Here is a 6090-nt window from a genome sequence, read left to right on the forward strand (position 1 = left end):
ATGAATTCTGTTACACATAATGGAATAATTTGAACCCATGGTTTGTAGGGAAAACTTAGAAAACATAAGAACTATAACGATAAAATCCAAAGGTTGAACTTTTTTAGTCTTGATCTTCTCTTTAATCCACTCTTCAAACAACTTAAGCAATGATAAACAGTGGAAGGAACTCTCAAATATTATGCTCTGGAAAATATGTAGCAAAAGGTTCCTTTGATGAAGCTTGAGGGGTATTTATAGCCTCCAACTCGTGTGCAATAATAATATGGCAAATCTTCAGCATAGTATGATAAGTCTTGGAGAGAAAATAAGAAAATTCTGTTCGCCACGTTTTTCTAGCGGACCGCTGCACTTTGTTCAGCGGCGGCTGGCAAGCATTTCGTAGCTCTTGTCTCTCAATCAGCGGTCGTTGCGCATCTCCAATGGTCGATGGGCGTGTTGTTCTTCTCAGCTCTATTTTCTGAAGCGGGCCGCTACAGGGGTAGGGGTCTCCGGCAAGACTGCAGCGGACCGATGGCTGGCTCATAAACTCAAGATTTCCATCTTCGAGTTTTTGCTGTATTTTTAGGCCCTATTTTTCACATTTCTTACAAAACACGTCAAAATAGATAAAATATGCAAATAATAGACATGTAATGCAACTTTTACACTTAAAACGAACCAAATAATTGCCTTAAAAGAGTGCAAAATCCGAGCGTATCATAGGTTTAACAAACTAATATCGTTTAAAAGATACCGAGAAGAAGATGTGGTCCGCACGTGCTCGGTAAGGATGCATTACCTAACAATTTATAGTTTCCATGGAAATTTTTAGCTTGCTAGCCTATCCTTCTTGTGCTGATACAAACAACAATCTCTTAACCTTCCGTATTTACAATTAAAGCAACTTTGACAATGGTCATGTGTTTTTAGTAAGGAAAATAGAGAGGATTAAAAATCGGTATATGGATATCGTGCATGTAGTCAGTAAAGGAGCCGTGATCTTGACGAAGGAGGCCCAAACTATTGTTATCAGTTGTCTAGTATTTTGGGATAATCGCTGCCGGAAGTAGCCGCATCATTAGCAGTAGGGGCTGCGAGACACAAATAATTATAAGATGAGTAATAGAAACTAGATTTATATGCAGAGAAAAAGATGGGTAATAAGACAGGTGGGGAGTGATCAATTGCTAACTCATCATTTAATTGCTAACTACAACTAATTTAAGGCCATAGGATTTTAGAAAACGTGTGGTCTACAATTTGCCACGTGTAATTTTCGTTTTTATTAATAAAATCAAAAAAGATAAAAAAAAACGCCAAATTAGGGTTTTAGATGAAAATGTCAATATAGTGTTTCGGAAATATCAACACAATGCTTTGAGAATGTCAACACGATGCTTTAAGAATGTTAACCCATTGCTTATATTGACATTCTACATGTATTATATTGACATATTTTATATAGTATGTTGACATTTCTGCTTTACGAAAAAATTGAAAAAATTTCGAATTTTTTTTCAAATTTTGACGTCGGAACATATGCATATATGATATCGTTGGAATCCTTATAAAATTATCTTTAATTTGATATATGTTATATGAATTTAAAGTTTTGGGATTTCTTTTAAAAGTTAGTTATAACTAAACATGTAGTTAATTGACATTAATACCCCTATTGATATTTTATGGAATTAATCCTATGGCTTTATTGACGTTTTTTGTTGATCGTATTGATATTTCTTGGTTGATGATCTAGGCCCTTAATTTGAATATCTAATGGCTATTATTTAGTTGTACTTAGCAATTAGGTATTGAGTTAGCAATATAACATTCCCCTAAGACAGGTATACATAGTTAGAGGATGAGCAATATAAACATGAGATACAAAAGGTAACATAATCGACATAGGAAAAAAATGAACGAATAGATTTATCAGAATATAGAGTGTAGATGAATTATGTTTAAAAAATTTTACTACCAAATATTTATGTATCGATTCTTTCCCGAGTCGCATCAAGAGAGTGGAACTGCATAGGACTATATAGAATTTTGATAAATTGAGGATTCCATTTAATTAGATAAATACCATTGGGCTATAACATATTCCCTCTGTCCCATTAGAAATGAAACGTTTTCCTTTTTAGGTTGTCCCAATAAAAATGAAACGTTTCCTAAAATAGAAACAACACTCTCTACTTTTTCATCTCTCTTACTTTACTCTCTCTTCATTAACTCACAAAAACACCGCTGCATAAAATCCTGTGCCGGAAAACAAATGTTGCATATTTATTGGGACGGAAGGAGTATTGTTTTCTCATCATGATTCCCTCTTTCATCGATGCAAACCTTAGCATTCAAAATAAGGTTTTGCTTCTCTTTCTCGTGCATGTTTTGAATTTCTCTTGGAAGAGTAAGGAGGTGGTGCTCATAAGGGATTATGTTATGCTCAAACAAGGAGTTGGAAAGCGAACGAAATTGTCACAACAAACCATTGTTTGAAGGTTAGGGTTTTTTGAAAATTGTGGAGACACGGCCAAGATAATTAATTTATTTCTTCGTCAATATAAAAGACACGGCCAAGATAATATAAACTAAAGGTGAGTAATATAAAGCAGGGCACATAAGAAGTCCCACCGGCTTGGGGTCGCTGCTCGTGATGGCTGATCTTCGGTAAGGCTTGGGCTGGTCGTGTGTTCATGTTGAGGCTCGGCTATGTCCAGGCCATTTTTGGTTTGCAGTGGGCTTTCATATCAGATAGATATAACTCCTTGTAATCCCTCTCTCAACAACGTTAGAGGATGGCAAATGCTACAAAATGTCAACAGATGGCTTACATTCAATTTGTCAACTGTGTACACCCGAGAATCGAGCTATGCAATGCTACTATGATGTAGAGAACTAGAGAGAAGAGAGAATGCTTTTTGTTGGTGTATTCTCCACTCCAAGATCAAGCCTATTTATAGGCTAGAGAAAGCACTTGAAAGGCCTTGCAATCAAAATTATCTCTTAATGCATTTGGGGGTTACCTAAGATGAAAGGCCATAGGTCTTGGCCACCTCAAAAGTCTCCCACATTTTTCACATGTTTTTTCCACAATCCCCCACATTGGTTAGAGCACTGCAAGCTCAACCAACACAAGACGTGTATGCATGCATGTAGACTCTTTGCTCAATCCTCGAGAAACAATATTGCATTTGGAATGGTAGCTTGGGGCTTTGAACTTTCCATAGTCAATATTATCGGGCATACCGGCGGCCTGGTGGACATGATGCCTTGAACCATTCCTCCTTGGTGTATACCGAGACAATAATATTGACACAATACTATTTACAAACTCATCAGTTCTCACGTTTGTGTCCTTTATTGGCCATGGAACACCACTTTGGATTCATAAGTGATTCACATGTTGAAGCGGCCCACACTTCTTCACTTACATAGGTGATTCTTTTCCAGGTATCCTGCAATACCCACCTCCTCGAGGCTTCTAAGAATCATTAAAAGTCAAAACTTAGTCTCTTACCACATGCAGGTTACAATACTCAATGCTTTCAAAAGAATGGGCGAAGATAAAATATCTTCCGAGTGTTACAACTAGAGTCATATAGCTTTGTTTTCCCATTGAACCAAGCCCATGGGATCTCCAATCGTATGGTTGGGTTACCACTATAATCATCTTTTAAAATGTGGTTTTCAGTCCCATTCCTTTTAGCAATTTATGCATTTGATCACGGTTTAAACTTTTCGTTAACGGATCCGCTAAGTTATCCACTGACCTTACATAGTCAACTGCGATAACACCACTTGTGATCAACTGCCTCACGGTATTATGTCGCCGACGAATGTGTCAAGACTTACCATTGTATAAGCCACTATGTGCTCTCCCTATAGCCGCTTGGCTATCACAGTGTATCACTACTGTCGGCACTGGCTTCTTCCAACATGGAATATCTTCTAGGAAGTTTCTAAGCCACTCGGCTTCTTCCCCTGCTTTGTCTAAAGCGATAAACTCAGATTCCATGGTGGATCTAGCTATACATGTATATTTCGTTGACTTCCACGAAACAGCTCCACCCCCCACGGTGAACACATACCCACTCGTCGAGAACGAGTCTTTTGAATCAGAGATCCAATTTGCATCACAGTACCCTTCAAGTACTTGGGGATATCTTGTGTATTGCAGCTCAAAGTTAAGAGTATACTTCATGTATCTCAAAACCCTACGCAGAGCTTTCCAATGTTCCTTGCTTGGGTTGCTCGTAATATCGGCTCAGCTTATTCACCGTACACGCAAGATCTGATCGGGTGCAGTTTGTGATAAACATCAAACTCCCTATGATCCTTGCGTATTCTTCTTGAGCTACAGGCTCTCCCGTGTGCTTACTCAAATGCACATTGGGTTCCAATGGAGTCTTAGCTGGCTCACAGTTAAAGGAGTGAAACTTTTTAAGCACTTTCTCAATGTAATGAGATTGTGACAGTGCAATTCCCTCATGATTCCTTTTAATCTTGATTCCGAGAATCACATCAGCTAGACCCATGTCTTTCATGTCGAAATTTCTATTCAACATATTTTTGGTCTCGTTGATAATGGCACTATTGCTGCCCATAATCAACATATCATCCACATAAAGACACACAATAACGAACCCATTATTTGTGTTCTTAATGTAAACACACTTATCACACTCGTTGATAGTGAACCCATTTGACAACATCACATTGTCAAACTTCAAGTGCCATTGCAAAGACGCTTGTTTTAATCCATATAGAGACCTCACTAGTTTGCATACCTTCCTTTCTTGGCCAGGTACTACAAACCCTTCAGGTTGCTCCATATAAATTTCTTCATCTAATTCACCATTCAGAAATGCAGTTTTCACATCCATTTGGTGAATTTCAAGATTGTGCAAAGCAGCAATCGCAAGAAGCACCCGAATGGAAGTGATTCTCGTAACGGGTGAATACGTGTCGAAGAAGTCATATCCTTCTTGCTGCTTAAAGCCTTTCACAACTAGGCGAGCTTTGTACTTTTCAATAGTACCATCAGTTTTATATTTCCTTCTCAGGATCCACTTGCACCCTAAGGTTTTACAGCCCTCTGGCAAGTCTACTAACATCACATGTGTTATTTCTCATAATTGATTCAATTTCACTATTGATCGTTTCTTGCCAGAATGGCGCATCTGGGCCAGACAACGCTTCTGCCAACGACTTTGGTTCGTCATCCAACATAAAAGTTATGAAGTCGGGACCAAATGTCTTAGCAACTTTAACTCTTTTACCACGTCTTGGTTCTACATCCTCAGGACTTGACCTCGTCCTTTTTGGAGGATTGGAACTAGTGGATTCATCCATCATTCTTTCACTAGAACGATCCTCCTGCCTCTTGCAAGGGTAAACATTCTCAAAGAATATAGCATTCCTTGACTCTATCGTTGTTCCTTCAGCCACGCCAGGCACAACTGACTTATGGACTAGGAAACGATAGGCACTACTATTAAGTGCATGGCCAATAAAGATGCAATCAATTGTTTTAGGGCATATTGCAACTTGCTTCGGAGGTGGTACTTCTACCTTCGCTAAGCACCCCCACACTTTGAGGTATGAGTACGAAGGTTTCTTGCCTTTCCACAACTCATATGGAGTCACATCCCTACTTTTTAGTGGAATCTTATTCAGGATATAATTTGCCGTTAACACAGCCTCCCCCCACATGTTCTGGGGTAAACCCGAATTAATCAACAGAGCATTCATCAATCTCTTTCAGTGTTCGATTTTTGCGTTGAGCAACACCATTCGATTGAAAGAGAATATGGAGCTGTGGTTTGGTGAATTATACCACTTGCATGACATAATTCTGCAAACGACGCCACAGATGCACCACCTCTATCACTTCGAATACACTTATGTTGGCCAATTTCTCTTGATATTCGGCATCTGTCATTGAAGTCTTTAAACGCTTCAATTGCCTCATCTTTACTTCTTAATAAGTAAATATAACAATATCTTGTGCAATCATCAATGAATGTGATGAAATACTTTTTACCACCTCTTGTTTGCACAAATTTCAAATCACATACGTCTGTATGGATCAACTCAAGAGGTTTT

The sequence above is a fragment of the Salvia hispanica genome, chromosome 4, assembly GCF_023119035.1.
Source record: "Salvia hispanica cultivar TCC Black 2014 chromosome 4, UniMelb_Shisp_WGS_1.0, whole genome shotgun sequence".
Classification (NCBI taxonomy): Eukaryota; Viridiplantae; Streptophyta; class Magnoliopsida; order Lamiales; family Lamiaceae; genus Salvia; species Salvia hispanica.